Here is a 20,143-nt window from a genome sequence, read left to right as displayed (position 1 = left end):
GACCAAAAAAATATGCATTTCTGTAGGGTCTTTTAAATTTTGAAAATGAACTATATGTTAATAAACACTGATTTTATAATCATTCAAAATATGTATACATTTTTTAAGGGACACCCTATATTTTATTGTTTTCACTTAATATTTGTTTCTTATAATACCCTGAAATATTTGCATTTTGTATGTGCAGACTTTGATCAAAGAATAATAAATTCATAAAATGTGGATATAAACTATGAAATTTCTTGTTTTTAAGAATTTATGTCCTTCAAAATATAAAATCAATGCATTTTTATTATATATTTTTGTTTCTTTAAAACATATCTTTATTTCCTAAGTGTTGTTTGCACCATGATATGAAAGGTTGCTGTGGAATTGTTTTAATCATTATTATAGTTAAACTTAAAAAGAAAATTGCTTACACAGAGCTCTAAGATCTATACCTAGTTTGCTATAAATATTACTAGAAATATTTCTTTAAAAATAGTTTTTCTAAGTTTAAACAGCTCTTCTCAGGCAACAATGACTATACTACTTCAACCTTATTCATTTCCACTTTCTTCAAAGTTGATTTTTTTAAAAAAAATTTTATTTGGATATCTGATGGTCAGGACTTTCTAGCTGGATATGTTACATGAATATTTACATTGCTGTTAATACCACTCAGTATTTTTTTTTATTTTTACTGTTAAATTTGTCTGTTTTAAATTTAATATTTAAGATGCTTATTGGTTATTATTCTCCTGAAAGGTATTGGTAACATTCATATGCTTTTTTTTGTTAATCATATAAAGATTTCAGGTATTTTTAGATTGGATATTTCTATTTCCATCTTTTTTCAGAAAAAAAAAATTCGAATAGCTACTATAAGTATACCATGTACAACTGAAGCTTTAAATGACTAATACTACTAATTTTTCTCCTCAAGGAGACAAAATCAATATAGGTAACATATTAACTATGCTAATTATTACTATGTTAAAAATATTGAACTTAAGATGTGCACAATGCTATAGGATTACAGAGGGCTAAAAAACTAATTCTGTTTGACAGACTAATGGAAAACTTCACAGGTGGCGTGATGTAGGTGATCGGCCTTGATATGAGGAGGACTGTTTCAGAGAGAGTGTTGATAAAGGCATTTGAGGCGATGTTAACGTTGTGAATGCACATCTAAAAATTTGTGAAAATATGTGGTGAGCTCAAGGATTATGAGAAATCTGGTGTGATTAAAATGATGGGTACCTAGTGAGATAATGGAAAATAAAACTGTAAAAGGAGATTTGAAGCCATGTTAACATTTTTATTTTATTCTGTAGACAATGGGTAACCATTAAAAGACTTAAAGTAGGGAATGGCATAATCAGATGATCTCCATTACTATCAGCCCCGTCGAAGCCAGCGCTATTATTCTCATTACTGCTCTCCCTAATTCTATGTTTCCTCCCAACTAAAATCACTCCCAAGCCTGAAATATTCTGGTCTCCCATTGTGTTTAATATAATACACAACTTCTTTATTCCAATTTACATGGAGCCCTAGATAATTTGGCTCTTGTCTGCCTCTCCAGAATTATCTTTTAGACTCTCCCTGACCCATTAAGCTCCAACCACAGAGTAGAAAAAGTTTGGAGGCAGGAGGACCTGTTTTAAGACTACTAGAGTAATTTACATGAAGACACAGTGGAGATAAAGTGGAATTACGGTAGTGGGAATGGTGTGAAAGGGGGTAACTTGAATAATATGGTCTATATATATAGATGAAAAACATTTGAAAGATGACTTTTATGATATGAAAGATGTTTAAACTTAAGTTACCAGAAAAAAAAAGTTTCATTATTAAAATTAGGGCACAGAGTGCAAACATTTAGTTTGGGATGGGTAGTTTCATTTGGGATACAAACATTTAGTTTGGGATTATATAACATACTAGAGGACCGGTGCATGAAAATTTGTGCATGGGGGGGGTGTCCCTCAGCCCAGCCTGCCCCCTCTCACAGTCCAGGAGCACTCAGGGGATGTCCCACTGACAGCTTAGGCCCAATCCCCACTCCCTCTGTGGGAGGCAACCAGGCAATCAGGGGAAGGTGCTGCCCCCATTCCTCCGCTGCTGCTGCCACTACTGGCCCTCGACCCTTGCTTCTTAGCTCTGGTCTTGCCCCGCCCCCCCCCAGCGGCTGGGGGAGGGACTGTGGGAGGTTGAGGCACAGCAGGTCGCACCCTGCCTAGACTCTGCAGAGGCGTGGCACCGGGACCAGCCTGAGCCGCACCTCTGTGGCTGCCTCTGCAGAAGGGGCAGTGCTGGAACTGGGATTGTGCAGCCCCCTCTCCCACTGCCTCTGCAGAAGGGACCGTGGTGCTGGACTGGCCTGTGCGGAGGACTCTCCAGCGCCAGCTCTGCGAAAGTGGCCAGAGCCCAGCCCTCTTGCATGGCCCCGCCTTCTCACACAACCCCGCCCTCTTATGCTGCCCTGGCCTCTTGCGTGGCCCCTGGTTCTCCCATGGCCCCAGCCTCTTGGGCAGTGCTGGGCTCTCCCACAACCTCTGTGAAAGGGGCCGTGGTGCTGGACCTCACTGGGCCACTGCCTCTCCTGCACCACCGGTCCTTGGCCCTCACAGCTGCTGTGGCTTTGTCTGGAAGGATGTCCAGAAGACATCTGGTCTAATTAGCATATTACTCTTTTATTAGTATAGATACCAACTGCCATGTCTGCTCAGTTCACAATCTCTTCCATAATTTGTCCCTGTCACTCCCACACCCTCACCACGAACATTTACAGAGGTGGAACCTTGAGTCAGCTTGTAATCTGATTCTACCTACTTAGCCATTTTTTATTTGACTAGTGGTCAGACTTCATAATTTAAGATTGCGACCAAGAGTGTGAATGTCTTTGGAACTGGGACACTTAAAATGTGAATTTGAGAGCTCTTTTTATCTGCTTACCTTGTAGACTAATGATTTTGCTAGAAAGTTACTCTCTAGAAAGAAGAATGAAAAAGATATACAAATACAAACAGACACCTAGAGATGAAACATACTCTCCTCTCTCACGGAGATGTAACTGCATTCCTTTCCCAGAATTCCTATAATTAACTCCTTCGTACTTAAGTTAGCTCAGGCTGGTTTCTGTTACTTATAAGTAGAAATTTGTTGCCTAATGTAATTGACCTTGGACTTGTCAAATTTGAGGCTCGGGTAGGATTTCTGGAAAGTACTATCTAGCACCTACATAAAATCTTTGTGTGCCTATAGGCTGCTTTTATGCTTTGTCTAGTGCATGGAGTAGCAGTGATTTTTTTTTTTTTTAATGGAGGGAGGAGATTCTTTATAGAGAACAGAAGTTTTTGCATTACATTTTTGAACCAATTATTCTTGGTTCTCAGGAAAGCTATAGGACTTCATATGTTTATCTTACTACTTACTATTTTTTTTTCCATTTGTTGGTCTTTCATTGTTTTTTTTTTTAAATAAATCTTTATTGTTCAGATTATTACAGTTGTTCCTCTTTTTCCCCCCAAAGCTCCCCTCGACCTGGTTCCCACCCCAACTCCTGCCCTTACCCACCCCCCACTGCCCTCATCCATAGGTGTATGATTTTTGTCCAGTCTCTTCCTGCACCCCCCACAACCCTTTCCCCCCGAGAATTGTCAGTCCACTCCCTTTCTATGCCTCTGATTCTATTCTATTCACCAGTTTATTTTGTTCATCAGATTTTTTATTCACTTGATTTTTAGAATCACTTGTTGATAGATATGTATGTGTTGTCACTTTGTTGTTCATAATTTTCATCTTTATCTTTTTTTCTTCTTTGTCTTCTTAAAGAATACCCTTCAGCATTTCATATAATACTGGTTTAGCAGTGATGAACTCCTTTAGCTTTTTCTTATCTGTTAAACTCTTTATCTGACCTTCAATTCTGAATGATAGCTTTGCTGGGTAGAGTAATCTTGGTTGTAGGTTCTTGCTATTCATCACTTTGAATATTTCTTGCCACTCCCTTCTGGCCTGCAAAGTTTCTGCTGAGAAATCAGCTGACAGTTGTATGGGCTCTCCCTTGTAGGTAACTAACTGTTTTTCTCTTGCTGCTTTTAATATTCTTTCTTTGTCTTTTTCCCTTGTCATTTTAATTATGTGTCTTGGTGTGGTCCTCTTTGGATTTCTTTTGCTTGGGGTTCTCTGCGCTTCCTGGACTTTTAAGTCTATTTCTTTCACCAGGTAGGGGAAGTTTTCTGTCATTATTTTCTTCAAATAGGTTTTCAGTATCTTGCTCTCTCTCTTCTTCTGGCACCCCTATAATTCGGATGTTGGTACACTTGAAGTTGTCCCAGAGGCTCCTTACACTATCTTCATATTTTTGTATTCTTTTTTCCTTTTGCTTTTCCGGTTGGGTGTTTTTTTGCTTCTTCATATTTCATATCTTTGACTTGATTCTTGGGGTCCTCTAGTCTGCTGTTGGATCTCTGTATATTATTCTTTATTTCAGTCAGTGTATGCTTAAATTCTAATTGTTCCTTTTTCATATCCTTGAGGGTCTCACTATACTTTTCGGAGGTTTCTAGAAGATTCTTGAGTAACCTTATAATTGTGGTTTTGAACTCTATATCCAGTAGTTTTCTTTCCTCCATTTCTGTCATTTGTGACCTGTTTTGTTGTCTCCACATTTGGCTGCTTCCCTGTGTTGATAGAGTGGCTTTGCGTGCTGGGTGTCCTTTAGGGCCTAGTGGCTCAGCCTCCCCAGTTACCTGAGGTGGACACTCTTGGTGCACCCCTTTGTGGGCTTTGTGCAAAGTCTTGTTGTAGTGTTGGTATCACTGTGAGGAATTGATCTCCAGGCCAATTGACTGTGAGGACCAGTTGTGTCTACAATGGGAGAACTGCTGTGCTGAAGACACTCTTATTGGACAGAACTTGCTTCAGTGGGGCTTTGGAGCTCACTGAGTCTGCCCCCTGAGTGTGTCTCTTACGGATGTGAAGAGTTGTAATCTGGATGGTCTCACTCTAATCACTGGGTACACTGGCTCTTGGATCTCTAAGGAGGTCCAAAGTCAGCCACTGCCTGAGGCCACCCCACAGGAGCTACAGAGAGACCTGCAGATTCCTCCTCTTTGTTTGGGGTTTGGGGGTGCCCCAATGAGGCGCAGCTGTGAAGCAATGCAGGTTGCTGACAAGCCTTAGGCCTTCTTTTGGAAGCTCTGGGTTCTCTGACCCAGTTGCAGTTTTACAGGTTTTTAGGCAGAGAAAGGCCAGGCCATTCATATGCAAAAGCCTCTGCCCACAGCTTGGGTGGGGTTGTAGATTGGGTGGGGCGAGGTCTCAGGGAATCATCAGGGTGGAGCAAATCACAATGGCTGCCAGTCTGCTCTTCCTTAGAGTGGTCCTGGGGTCTCTGTGTCCCATGGCCCCATACAGAAACAATGACCACTGCAAGCACCTCTGCGAGAAAGCCACCCTCATGTTCCGGCCCGATGCCAGACAGTCCAGTTTCTCTCCATATGAGTCTGGGTCCCCAGTTTCTCACCTGGAACTGGAGTTCAGAGCAGTCGGGAGCTTGTATCTCTCTCCTGACTGAAAAAGACAACAGGGTACCCAGCTGCCAGCCCCTTTCATGTGTGCCTCAATACCTCTGCACCTCCTACCAGCTCAATGCACTTTTCTTTTTCCTTCTAGTTATAGAATTTCCACTTAGCCAGCCTTCCCGTGGTTCTGGATGATATTCATTTTGTCTTTTAATTGTAGTTTTAATGTGGTTGTGTGTGGCAGCAAATTCAAGTGTTTACCTATGCCACCATCTTGGTTGTCCCCCTTACTATTATTTTTTACTAAATTTTTGTCAGTGTATTATCTTAAGATTTATAAGCATAAAATTATACTGCAAAAAGTAGTAATAATATTTCAATTCCCCTTTCAGGTTGTGTTGCTAAAGACTTACAAAAAAATAATGTTCTGCTCTATTATTCATTTCTTCTTTCCCTGGAAATCTTTATCTGTGTGTGTGAAAGAATTTCTGAGGAAAAATTAAGCTCTTCTGATGTTTGGACAGCTATAAGAAGACCAAGGTAACTGTTTTGTGTGCCAAATAGAGTAAATGAGCCAGATGCAGTGTGACATAGGTCAGGGTTTAAAGAGCATGTTGTGTGTGTGCTTGTTTTATAAGAGGTGGTGAGAGTAGAATAATTGACAGATTCAGTATTTAGGTGATTATATATAACAAATTTGGTCATGTGCTATCCTTCCTTTGTCTATAGAACATTTTCTATATACAGCAATGGTGTTTTCTGTTTCTAGAAAGTTTGATACACAACAATTTTGTTTCCATTATGTTCTAATTCACCTGATTTTGTTTTAAATTTAACTTTTGTTTTAAGTTTGAAGAAAAATTGACTAAGTTTTTCCTATTATTAATATACTAGAGGCCTGGTGCATGAAATTCATGTGGGGGGGGTGTGCTTCAGTCTGGCCTGCACCCTTCTCCCCTGCACCCTTCTCCAATATGGGACCCCTTGGACATCCCTCTTATAATCCAGGACCACTGGCTCCTAACTGCTCACCTGCCTGCCTGCCTGATTGCTTCTAACCACTTCTGCCTGCCAGCCTGATCACCCCCTAACCACTCTCCTGCCGGCCTGATTGATGCCTAGCTGCTCCCCTGCTGGCCTGGTCATCCCCAACTGCCCTCCCCTGCTGGCCTGATTGCCCCCAACTGCCCTCCCCTGCCAGCCTGAACACCCACAACTGCCTCCCCTGTAGGCCTGATCACCCACAACTTCCCTCCGCTGCCGGCCTGATGGCCTCCGACTGCTCTCCCCTGCCGGCCTGATAGCCACCAATTGCGCTCCCCTGCAGGCCTGATCTTCTCCAACTGTCCTGCCCTGCTGGCCTGATCGCCCCCAACTGCACTCCCTTGCTGTGACCCGCCTCCTCAGCACGAGGCAGTCGAGACACCGGGACTGGCCTCCTCTGCACTGCACAGAGCCACGGGACCCCCAGGCCTCACTACACAGAGTGGCCACCAAGCCCCGCCTCTGCTGTGCTCACAGCCATCTTGTGGCGGCCATCTTGTGACAACGTCACGTGCGAGGGTGTGAGGGCCACCTAGATTTTATTAGTATAGATAGCATAACTATAGTATATTTGTCACAATTAATAAACTAATATTGATCTGTTATTATTGACTGATTTTTTTTTTCTTTCAGTTTTGCCTAATGTCCCTTTTTTGGATGCCACATCCCAGAAACATTAAAAGTAGTTGTCATGTCTCCTTAGGTTGCTCTTTGCTGGACAGTTCTGATTTCCTTTTTCTTTTTTATTTAATTGTTTTCTAATTTGTAAATTACAGTTAACTTACAATATTATATTAGTTTCAGGTGTACAACATAGTGATTAAACATTTATAACTTAAGGAGTGATCACTGATAAGTCTAGTACTCATCTGACTTCATACATAGCTATCACAATATTATTAACTATATTACATTTTTACTCCCAAATGTATTTAAGAAAATATCTATAATTTTTAACTGAGTTGAGCATTCTTGGTTTTTATTCTTCTCATGGTATATACCTATTCGGTTTATGAATGTAAGAAAAGTAATATGTATTAATTTATTGGCTTTTTTGAAAATTTTTGAAAAATTTAGTGTCCTATGACATACTCGATATTGTAAAAGAATAATGAAAGCTAGTCAATGAGCACATTTTTTTAAAAATATAGGACTTTTGATACAAATTTTATATATGTATAAATTTTATATATTTACTAGAGGCCCGGTGCAGAAAAATTTGTGCACTCTGGGGTGAGGGGGGGTCGCCTCAGCCAGGCCTGTGCCCTCTCACAGTCTGGGACCCCTCGGGATATAATGACCTGCTGGCTTAGGCCTGCTCCCGGGTGGCAGAGGGCAGGCCCATTCCCTAGGTGCAGCCCCTGGTCGGGCTCAGAGCAGGGCCGATTGGGGAGTTGGGGCGCTGCCCAATGTCATGCACAGAGCAGGGCGGATCAGGAGGTTTGCGATGCCACCCTCAGTCACGCTCAGGGTAGGGCCGATTGGGGGGTTGGGGCACCGCCCCCATCATACTCAAGGCAGGGTCGATGGGGAGGTTGCGGCGCCACCCCGTGTCATGCACAGAGCAGGGCCAATCAGGGGTTGGGGCGCTGCCCCCTGTCACTCACAGAGCAGGGCTGATAGGGGAGTTGGGGCACCGCCCCCTGTCACACACAAAGCAGGGCGGATCAGGAGGTTGGGGCGCCACACCCAGTCACAGTCAGGGCAGAGCCGATGGGGAGGTTATGGCTCAACCCCATCACACACAGAGCAGGGACCGTGGTGGGGGGGTTGGGGCGCTGCACCCTGTCATACACAGAGCAGGGTCTATCAAGGAGTTGGGGTGCTGCACCTTGTCACACACAGAGCCGCAGGGCGATCAGGGGGTTGGGGAGCTCCCCCCTATCAGGCACAGAGCAGGGCTGATCAGGGGATTGGGGTGCCTTCCCTGTCACAAACAGAGCACGGTGGATAGGGAGGTTGTGGCCCTGCCCCTGTCACACACAGAGCCACAGGGTGATCAGGGGGTTTGGGCGCTGCCCCCTGTCACACTGATCCTGGTGCCGGGAGGCATATTACCCTTTTACTATATAGGATAGAGGCCGGCTACATGGGTGGGGGCCGGCTGGTTTGCCCTGAAGGGTGTCCTGGATCAGGGTGGAGTCCCCACTGGGGTGCCTGGCCAGCCTGGATGAGGGGATGATGGCTGTTTGCAGCTTGTCACACACCCTTCAGGCTGGGGGTCCCCACTGGGGTGCCTGGCCAGTCTGGGTGAGGGGCTGAGGGCTGTTTTCAGGCTGGCGGGTGACTAAAGCTCCCAACCGCTCCTTTTTTTATTTTTATTTTTTATTCTGGGCCAGCTTTAGCTCTGAGGCTTGGCTCTAGCTCTTAGGCCTCTACTGCTGAAAACAGGTGTCTGGGTTTTTTTTGGTTTCTATAATCGAAATACTGTTTCATCTCTAGCTCTGAGATCCCGGCTGACTGAAAGCAGGTTTCTGGGGTTTTGTTTAGCGTCTATATTTGTAACAATGTTTCAAACTGTAAGCTCAGAGGCCGGCAGCGGCAGGCGGGGAACGTTGGAGTCCTCTGTCACTGAAGCAAGCAAGCCTCATGTTTGCTTCAAGTTGCCTGGCTGCCGGCCGCCATCTTGGCTGGCAGTTAATTTTTCGTATCGCCTTGATTAGCCAATGGGAAGGGTAGCAGACGTATAGCTAATTACCATGTTTCTCTTTTATTAGATAGGATACATATATAAAAATTTAATCACATTTTATTTATCAAATATTTTTGTCAATTTTTTAAAATTGAATTTATTGAGGTAATATTGCTTCACAAAACTATACAGGTTTCAAGTGCACAAATCAATAAAACATCTACTCACTGCATTGTGAGTCCATCACCCCAAGCAAAGTTTTTTCCCATCCCCATTCTTCCCTCCCTTTGTCCACTTCCGCCTACTCCACATCCTACTTTCCCCCTGACTATCCCCACACTACTGCCTGCACCTATGCATGGGTATATATATGACCAACAGCTGTCAGTCTGTTCAATATATACATGCCTCCTTTTCTATTTCATTCATCAGCTTTTTTTTAAATTTCTTTATTAATTAAGTTATTACATATGTGTCCTTATCCCCACATTACCCTCCACACCCCCCACTCATGCCCTCACCCCACTGTTGTCTGTGTCCATAGATTAGGCCTATATGCTTGCATATAAGTCCTTTGATTGATCTCTCCCACTTACCCCCACCCTCCCCTACCTTCCCTCTGAGGTTTGACGGTCTGATCAATGCTTCTCTGTCTCTGGATCTGTCTTTGTTCACCAGTTTATGTTGTTCCTTTTATTCCACAAATGAGTGGGATCATGTGATATTTATCTTTCTCTGACTGGCTTATTTCATTTAGCATAATGCTTTCCAGTTCCATCCATGTTGTTGCAAATGGTAAGAACTCCTTCTTTTTTATGGCAGCATAGTATTACATTGTGTAGATGTACCACAATATTTTAATCCACTCATCTACTGATGAGCACTTAGGCTGTTTCCAAATCTTAGCTATGGTGAATTGTACTGCTATGGCGTGCATATATCCTTTCTAATTGGTGTTTCTAGTTTTTTGGGATATATTCCTAGAAGTAGGATCACTGGGTCAAATGGGAGTTCCATTTTTAGTTTTTTGAGGAAACTCCATACTGTTCTCCACAGTGGCTGCACCAGTCTGCATTCCCACAAGCAGTGCATGAGGGTTCCTTTTCATCCACAACCTCACCAGCTCTTGTCGTTTGTTGATTTGTTGTTGATAGCTATTCTGACAGGTGTGAGATGGTACCACATGGTCGTTTTGATTTGCATCTCTTGGATGATTAGTGACTTTGAGCATGTTTTCATATGTCTTTTGGCCTTTCTTCTGTCTTCTTTGGAAAAGTATCTATTTAGGTCTGTTGCCCATTTTTTGATTGGGTTGTTTATCTTCCTTTTGTTAAGTTGTATGAGTTTCATCAGCTTATTATGTTTATTAGATTCCACATATAAGTGAGATCATATGGTATTTGTCTTTTTCTGACTGGCTTATTTTGTTCATTTTTATACATATGATGTATAAGTGCTGATACCTAATTGCATATTGAAATATTCACAAACACTTGTGCTCTTGTCAGTTTTACTTTATATTTCTGATACCATTTTCTTTATACATACATTTTGTTCATTTTGTAAAATTTCATGATCATTATTTTTTTTTATGGAATATATGTTTTTCCCCCTCTTGGTCCAGTTTAAGTTTTCTTGCTTTTTTTTCTACGTTATCGGACATTGATATTGCCATCCCTGCTTTCCTTTTACTCTTCAAAATGAATTCCACTGTGCCTTGAACATAGTTGATGTTCAAATATTTGGAGAGTAATTGAATGAACATATACATATGTATACCTATTAATAAGAATGGGAAATATAGAAAGTGAATTAGTAAAATACACAGCCAATTTTCCATGGAAGAGCCAGCTGATTCAGCATATATAAGATATGTGGATGTTTGCTTTTAATTATCTGAATCCTCACGTACTTCCACATAATAACATGAGTTATTTTTACAGTTTAAGAAGCTGTTGATATCTATATAACCAACCAAACATTTCCAATAGGCAGCATTATATGAAAGAAATTCAGGGGTAGTAATGTTTAATCACAGCTCTTTTTTTTTTTACACTTAAAAATAGGACTATTGTTTATTTGTGGTTCACTTACTTGACATTTTAGTTTTCTCACTGCTTTTTCAAAATAATGCATTTTACAAATAAAAAATGCATATCATTTATAACAGAAGATGCCACACGAGTTTAGTAACTGAATCATTTTTTTGTTTTCATCTTTATAAGAAGACTTACATATTATGCACAAGTTCATAATATTTATACACTTAAAACTTTTATAAGTGTATGAGATTCATTCTATTAAAAAGGACGTGAGGAAAAGGTCTAATGTCTTAAAGTTTATATTTTTTCCTGTCAAAGTATTTCATTTTCTGAAACACAATGAAACAAAACTGCGCTAAAGGGTATTGTTGACGAAATTGTAAGAATGAGTCAAGAATACAAGTGTGAGCTATTCCCAGATAATATAAGTGTGATTTCCCTCTGGTATTAAAAGAAGAAATAAAGATGGTTTAAAGATTTATTGAACATATCTATACAGGTACAGTGCCATTGTAGATCTGAAATAGTGGGTATTGGAAGCCAAAGTCTCTTCTACTCATATAAAATGATACAGAATATATTAAGTATGAAGATCATAAATAAACTAATTGAAGACACAACAAAGTATACTTTAAAGTTAAATAATATTTTTGCTCCCAGTCAGGCTAAATTACCACTTTAAATGAGAATTTTCTTCAAAGCATATTTTAATCAACTTATTTAACAAATATTTATAGGACTAAGCCTTTGTGCTAAGGATAAATAGTGAACAAAATGAAAGTCTCATCTTTATTAAACTTGAAGTCTTGGGCTTATTCCATTTAATAATGTATTTCTCCATTTAAAAAATCATACTTAGACTCTTCTTGAGGTGTAATCTTTGAACCATTAAGAAAAATCAAGAAAACATAATGTATGAGAAGCAATATTTATTAACTTGTTGTCCAGATACTTTAGAGGGCTTTATATATGTTATATATTAGTTACTGAAAACTTATAGAATTTAGGTTCTTATGGGTTATTGGGTCCATTTTATGTCTAAAGAAACTAATGTTTAAAGACTTCTTAAGTCATTAATGTATTTAAGAAATATTTATTGAGTTCTATAAATATTTCTTGAATAAATTAAATATATACTTAAAATGAATATTTATGATAGTGGTTTGACAATCATTTACCTTATAAAGTATTACCTCTGATCCCCAATATTTCCAGTATCCACCTGGTACCATAAATAGTTATTGCAGTATTATTGACCATGTTCCCTGTGCTTACTTTACATTCCCATGAGTACTTTGTAACTACCAATTTATACTTCTTAATCCCTTTACTCTTTCAAACAGTCCTTAGACCTTATGGAAGCAACCCAGTACCCATCTATAGATGAGTGGATAAAACAAAAAAATACACAAAACTGTGGTACATATATACAATGGTATATTACTCATCCATAAAAAAGAATTAAATCTTGCCATTTGCAACAGCATGGATGGACCTAGACAGTATTATGCTTAGTGAAATAAGTCATTTAGAGACAACTACTTTTCATTCTTCAACACCATGGATTATAAAGTCATCTCATAATAAATTGTCAGAATTCTATAGCTACACCTTTGCTCAAAATGGTTGGAGAGAGAGTTTTCAACCCTCTCTTCCATATATACTATATAATTATTTTGTTCTCAATGTACCAATTTTACCTATGATTATATTCCAGAAACTTGCATCTATATTTACAACCCAACATTTTTTTTCTAAAGCTCTCCACCTGAATATCTCATTATCTATACGCATGTCTCACAGACCTTGATTATCTCACAGACGTGTAAAATTCAACCTGATAAAAGTATGTGGATCCATTATTTTTTACTCCAAATCTCCTTATCTTCCTCTGCCTCTTTTATATTTTCATAAGATTCCTTGTATGTCTCCCTTCCCCCCTGTAGTCCTTTTGTGACTGCCTAAGTGAATCACCATTTCTACTTAAGCAGTACTTTCTCACTGCTATCCTGCCTCCTGCTTGATGAACTTTTCAGGAGTCCCAGAACAAATGGTCATCTTGTGTCTGCTGGGCATGATTCCAACATAATACCCGTCATAATTGATGGTTTACTTGTTTTGTATGTTTACAGTCCACTCCTATGCTAGAAGTTCTTTGAGGATATGAGGGTATTGTGGCTTTGTAATCATTGCATAATGACAAGTAAGTAAGAGATACAATAATAAATAGAAGGGGTAAAAGAATGAATTAAGTCTCTCTTAAAACTTTTGGAAGTTCTTTGATAAAAATAAAAACTGGAAAAAAGTCAATGTATGGTCATTCAGATTATAGTTTCTTTGTGCCTGGAAAACATTGTCATTTAATTTAAAACACTCAAGTTTTTGCTTATTATTGGTCAAAACTGGGTTTTTATAATAAATATCCACAAGGACCTTATTTCTCTTTCCCATCTTGCAAAATGGCAGGGGGGAGAGGAGGAGGACTGAGAAGCTGGATACTAAGGAGAAAAAACCTGAAACCAAGAAGGTTGATGCTGGTGGCAAGGTTAAGAAGGGTAACCTCAGGGTCAAGACACCTAAGAAGGGGAAACTCCACTACAGCTAAAACCCTGTCCTAGTCAAAGGAATCGGTAGGTATTCCTGATGGGCTATGTATTCCCAATAGGCCATGTAAAAGAGGAAGTATTCAGCATCTAAATCCAGGATTTGAAAGAAAAAGGAGAAAGTTCTTGCTACTGTCCCCAAACCAATAGGTGTTGACAAGCATGGTGATGCCCAATTTCACCGAATGCCTAGATATTATCCTGCTGAAGATGTGCCTTGAAAGCTATTGAGCCATGGCGAGATATCCTTCAGTCAGCATGTGAGAAAACTGCGGGCCAGCATCACTCCCGGGACCATTCTGATCATCCTCACTGGGTGCCACAGAGGCAAGAGGGTGGTTTTTTCTGAAACAGCTGAGCAGTGGCCTGCTACTTGTGCCTGGACCTCTTTCCATTAATTGTGTTCCTCTGCATAGAACACACCAAAAATGTATCATTGCCACCGCCACCAGAATTTAAATTAGTGTGTGAGAATCCCCAAACATCAGTGAAGGCTGATGCTTATGCCAAGAAGCAGCTGTGCAAGCCCCGACACCAGGAGGGTGAGCCCTTTCCCATAGAGAAAGAGAAATACAAGATGACAGAGCAACACATTGAGGATCAAAAAGCCATGAACTCACTAATTCTGCCAAAAGTCAATGCAATTCCTCAGCTCCAGGGCTATCTTCACTCTGTGTTTGCTTTCACAAATGGGCTCTATCCTCACAAACTGGTGTTCTAAATTTTTCACAAAGTACCTAATTAAATAACTGATCTATCTAAAAATAAAAAAAATAAATACCCACAAAAATAAAAGGCTGAAGAGAAGATAAATGAAACTATTAAGTCCTCTTATTTTTCAGTTTGAGTCTTTTCCCCACTAAAGACTGAAGTTACATAAAGACTTACTAAGTGAGCTTTCTGAAGATGGCAGGTAGGTAAACGCTGGTACTCCTTGCCTCCCACAACCACATCAAAATTACAACTAACATACAGAACAACCATCATTCAGAACCACCTGAAAGCTGGCTGAATGGAAGTCCTACAACTAGAGAAGTAAAGAAGAAAGCATATTGAGACTGGTAGGAGGGGTGGAGGCACAGAATGGGCTGGTCCAGAGCCCACTTTGGGCATTTTTTTTTTAATCCAGAGGGAGATTGTCCCTGTGGAGGCCGCCTTATGGAGCAAGGGCTCCGAGCCCCACACCAGACCCCCCACCCAGGGTCCCAGAGCTGGGAAGAGAAGTCCCCGTAATTTCAGGCTGTAAAATACAACAGGGATTGTGGCTGAGGAATGTGGAGGCTGCTGGAGACCCAGCTGTACCTATTAAAGGGCCAGGCATGAACTTACTCAGACTCACTTCTTCTGAGGTCCAGCACCAGGAGGCGTTGCGGGACCCAGACACATACAGGGGGGAACTAAATTATCTGGCATCAGGACAGGAACTTGGAGGTGGCATTCTACCAGAAGGAGGTGTTCTCAGGGGTCATTGTTCCTGTGCTGAGACCTCCCCTGTTGCAGGGCTGACTGGCAACCATATCTGAATCCCCATCAATCTGAAACACACTGTTTGCTCTGCCCTGGTAATTCCCTGAAGCCCTGCCCCATCCAATTTGCAGCCTCACCCAAGCTATTGGCAACAGCTTTGCCATATGAATAGCCTGTCCAGGCTCAGGCTTCAGACTTTGCTAAAATGTCTCAAACAAGCTGCAGCTGCTATCAGCATGCCCCAAACCCAGCATTAAAAGGCCCAAGACTTTGCACCAGCACCAGCCTTCCTTGCTTCATAGTTGGGCCTTGCACACTTCCAAACCCAATACAAATAGGAGGAAGCTGTAGATATCTCTGTTGCTCCTGCCAAGTGGCCCCAAGCAGTGGCTGACTTTGCACCTCCCTGGAGGCACAAGAGCCAATGTACCTGGTGGACAGCTTAAGACCATTCCAAGTTATAACTCTACACATCCATAAGCAACACACTCAAGGGACAGACTCAGTGAGCACCATAGCTCCACTAAAGAAAGTCCAGTGCCCATATTACTGTCAGCTGATTTCTCAACAGAAACTATGCAGGCCAGAAAGGAATGGCAAAAAATATTCAAAGTGATGAATAGCAAGGACCTACAACCAAAATTACTCTACCCAGCAAAGGATCATTTAGAATTGAATGTCAGATAAAGAGCTTCACAAGCAAGAACAAGCTAAAGGAGTTCATCACCACCAATCCAGTATTACATGAAATATTTAAGGGAATTCTTTAAGAAGAGGAAGAAGAAGAAAAAGAACAAAAAAATATGAACAATAAAATGGCAATAAATACATATCTATCAACAATTGAATCTAAGAATCAAAATAAACAAGTAAGAAATCTAAAAAACAGAATAAACTGGTGAATAAGATAGAGTCAGAGGCATGGAAGCATAGAACAGACTGGTGATTCTCAGAGGGAAGGGGGTAGGGAGAAGAGATTAAACAAAGATCTTATATTTATTACCTGTGGACACACAAGACAGTAGGGTGGTGAAGGCCTAGGGCAGGGCAGGACCAGTGGAGGGGAGAAGTAGAGGGAGGGGGAGGAGAGAGACATCTGTAATACTCTCAAAAATAAAGATTAAAAAAAGACTTAAAGACATTAATTACTAGAGGCCTGGTGCACAAAAATTTGTGCACTCGGGGGAGGGGGTCCCTCAGCCCAGCCTGTGTCCCCTTGCAGTCTGGGACCCCTCAGGGGATGTCCACCTGCTGGCTTAGGTGTGCTCCTTAGGGGATCGGGCCTAAGGTGGCAGTCATACATCGCTCTGGCAGCCTGGGAGCCCTTGGGGGATGTCCACTTGCCAGCGGGGAGCAAGCCTAAGCTGCAGTCGGACATCCTTAGTGCTGCTGAGGAGGCAGGAGAGGCTCCCACCACCATTGCTGTGCTGGTAGCTGTCAGCCTGTCTTGTGGCTGAGCAGAGCTCCCTCTGTGGGAGCGCACTGACCACCAGGAGCAGCTCCTGCAACGAACGTCTGCCCCCTGGTGGTCAGTGTGTTTCATAGTGACCAGTCATTCCCAGTCTTTCTGCTGTTAGGGTCAATTTGCATATTACCCTTTATTTTATAGGTAATAGCCAAAAATTACTGTTAACACTTATTTTGTGCCAGGCACTGTTCTAAGCATATTATATACATTAACTGTTTCCATCCTCACAACAGCTAAATACGGCTGATACTATTTTATTTCTTCTCCTTCTCCTTCTCCTTCTCCTCCTTCTCCTTCTCCTTCTCCTTCTCCTTCTCCTTCTCCTTCTCCTTCTCCTTCTCCTTCTCCTTCTCCTTCTCCTTCTCCTCCTCTTTCATTATTTCTGATTTATACTGAGCAAACTGAACCCAAAAGGGCTAATTCCCCCCCCCCCATGTCAAATAGCATATATAAGATGGAGTAAAACTTAATTATTTTTCATTAAAAATATTTATTGATTTGTTATCCTGTTTCAGGCACTATTCTTTGTACTGGGGATACAACAGTACAAGACAAAGTCTCTGTATATGTACAGAATGTTAGATAGCAATGTTCTATAACAGTGATCGGCAAGCTCATTAGTCAACAGAGCCAAATATCAACGGTACTTCTTCAAAATAGACTCTCCCATGCCGAAAACCTACTTCTGCATATGGGCCATGAAGTTTCAATCACACTGTACGTGCTCGTCCGCACGTGGTATTTTGTGGAAAAGCCACACTCAATGGGCCAAAGAGCCACATGTGTCTCATGAGCCGCAGTTTGCCGACCACAGTCTATAATACACAGCAAAGTAGGTCAGGGGAAAAACGGGTGCCTAGATTGGGGAAGAGTGGCGTTTACCATTATATACAGAGTAACCGAAGAAGATCTTTCTAATAAAAGCAGAGACATGAGGGAAGTGAGCCAACCAGATACAGTGACCTTGGGGAAAAGTATTCTAGGGAGTTGGAACAGCAAGTGCAGTTTCCTTCAGGTAGGAGCATTCTTTGTACGTTGAAACAAGAACAGCATGGCAAGAACCCAGTTAGTAAGAGAAAAAAGAGTGGTAGAAAAAGAAGTGCCAAACCCTATGAGAACTTCTAGTTAATATAAGCACTTTGTTTTTATAACTCCTTAAAATGAAAACTATGGTAGGAATTCAAGAAGAGGGTTTTGAAACATAATTTCACTTCTATGCTAACAATCACATTGGCTGCGTTGTTGAAAATAGACAATGAGGCAAGAGAAAAAGAAGAAAGACTATTTAGGAAGCTATTTTAATAATCTAGACTAGAGATGTGGCTTGGATCTAGATGGTAGTGGTAGAGGTAGTAGTTGATGATAATTCAAGAGGTTGAATTCTAGTTATAATTTCAAGGCAGAAACAACAGAATTTTCTGCAGAATTATGTGTCTTAATATGTATAATTTAATGTATTTGGTGATTATTTATGGTTGACTAATGTCCATATATAAAGCAAGAGCAGAAGGCCAGGGATTGATGAACTATGTCAATTATCTAATGACTAAGAATAACAGTATTATAGAAACATCTCTTAGAGGGTGAGCATAGGTAAACAGAACTTGTATAGGCTGTTATGGCCCAAGTATACCAAAACCGCATGAGAAAATGAAATAATCTCAAGAGAGCAATACATTAACAATATGCACATACTAAAATTTGAAAAAGAAAAAGCCATTGTCAGTAATTTTACTTATAACAACTATTCAGTTTGCTGCCATAACATTTTAAAACTTAAACACCTTTTTTAATAAACACCTTATATCAGGGTTTATTACAATATTTTTTTACTTCCCAATTGTTTGACATTGTCTTTTTCTCAGGTTTAACGTGAAGAAGTTTTCTGTCTTAAAAACATCAGAAACACTGAGTAGTAGATTAGCTGAAGAACATCCAGAGAGTTTCATTTATATGAACATAAATGGTAATGTTTTACAGTGCTTAGACTGTAGTGGAGTTTGAGGTTTCATGCCAGGCAGAGAAAACCTGGGTAAACTATTAATAGTTTAGTATCTCATTTCCTGTGGGAATGTGGCTTCCACTTGAAGAGGAGAATATTATAGTCTTACTTAATATAAAATTCATATATTGTAGAAGAGATGTTCAAGGTCCCAGTTGGGTTTTCCTGAATTTATTATCTTACAAGGTAAAATACAGGTGCATCTTTCATGAAAGGAATAAACTTATTCTATAGTAGTATCTGAGGCTCTTCAATCGCCTTATTACATTTTGATGACAATATTAACCAATGAACAGAAGTCAAATAACTGGAAGAATACAGATGAGGTTAAGAATTTACTGATGAATAGCAACAGAACTCAAAACTAAAAGATGGTTAAGAAGCAAATATTTCAGACAAACTGTGTTACAAAACAAATATTTATTTCAAGATAGATTAAAGCTGTTTATATTGAAACATGCCATTAAAACATTCTGCTTTGGGCCAGTTATGTTAATTGAACTAATGTTTTAAATTCCATTTCTGAGGTAAAGAAAAATCTATTAAAAATCTTCATAATATTATCTTCCATATAAAGTGATTCCTTGACTAGGACTGAAATATTTAGCCAGAACATAATAGTGATCAAAGAAAGATGTTTGAGTATAATAGGTAACTACTAACTTCTTAATTTAGCCTTATTTAGAGAGTATATGACAAACAACTTTTGTAATATATGGTTTCTCAGCCATAAGACAAGTTTTAACAAGAGAAGCAAATTAGATGTGTGTATGTTGAAATATGAGGATTAATAGGGAAGAAATGGGGGCAAAGAAATAAAAACAGCTGCAAACCTGACATGGAGGGGAAAAAATAAAAGCTTACAATACAGAATTACAAAATGATGACCTTCTTAATGACAGGTTTTCCTAATGATGATCTTACATCAACAAACTTATAAGAAGTCTGAACATAACTCATCTCAAAAAATAGATTTCCATCTGTGGTAGGTGACAAAACATGGCCACAAAAATGTCCCATCCTTGAATGCATGTCGTTTTACAATGTGACGTGCAGCCTCTCTCATGAAAGGCCTGATCCTTCATTCTCTTGAATAAGGGAAGGCCTTTGTGACCAATAGAATGTGACAGACATGATGTTAGCTTTCAATATAGTCAAGCCCACCAAATGGAAAATATAAAGAAATTCAAAAGGATTTGCCTACATTCTTGAGTGAAAAATCCTAGTATGTTATTGGAGGGAATTTATTTTGAAGCCAATAAATAATACATAATTTATAAAATCATCGAAGAAGTTGCAAAATATTCTTTGATGACTCTAACAAAATACTGTGCTGAACACACTAGTTTACCAATCTCATTTTCCTAGCCTA

General features: G+C 40.2%; 1 protein-coding gene and 1 pseudogene across 1 annotated transcript in view; both read left to right on the top strand.

Moving 5' to 3' along the window:
* FOXP2 (forkhead box P2) overlaps positions 1 to 20,143 on the top strand; it is a 691,137-nt gene that overhangs the window by 194,081 nt on the left and 476,913 nt on the right. The window lies entirely within an intron of this gene.
* LOC118665811 lies at positions 11,617 to 14,555 on the top strand (annotated as a pseudogene).

This window comes from Myotis myotis, unplaced genomic scaffold, assembly GCF_014108235.1.
Source record: "Myotis myotis isolate mMyoMyo1 unplaced genomic scaffold, mMyoMyo1.p scaffold_m19_p_11, whole genome shotgun sequence".
NCBI lineage: Eukaryota > Metazoa > Chordata > Mammalia > Chiroptera > Vespertilionidae > Myotis > Myotis myotis.
Note: the sequence above shows the minus strand (reverse complement) of the source record. Positions and strands in the feature narration are given on the sequence as shown.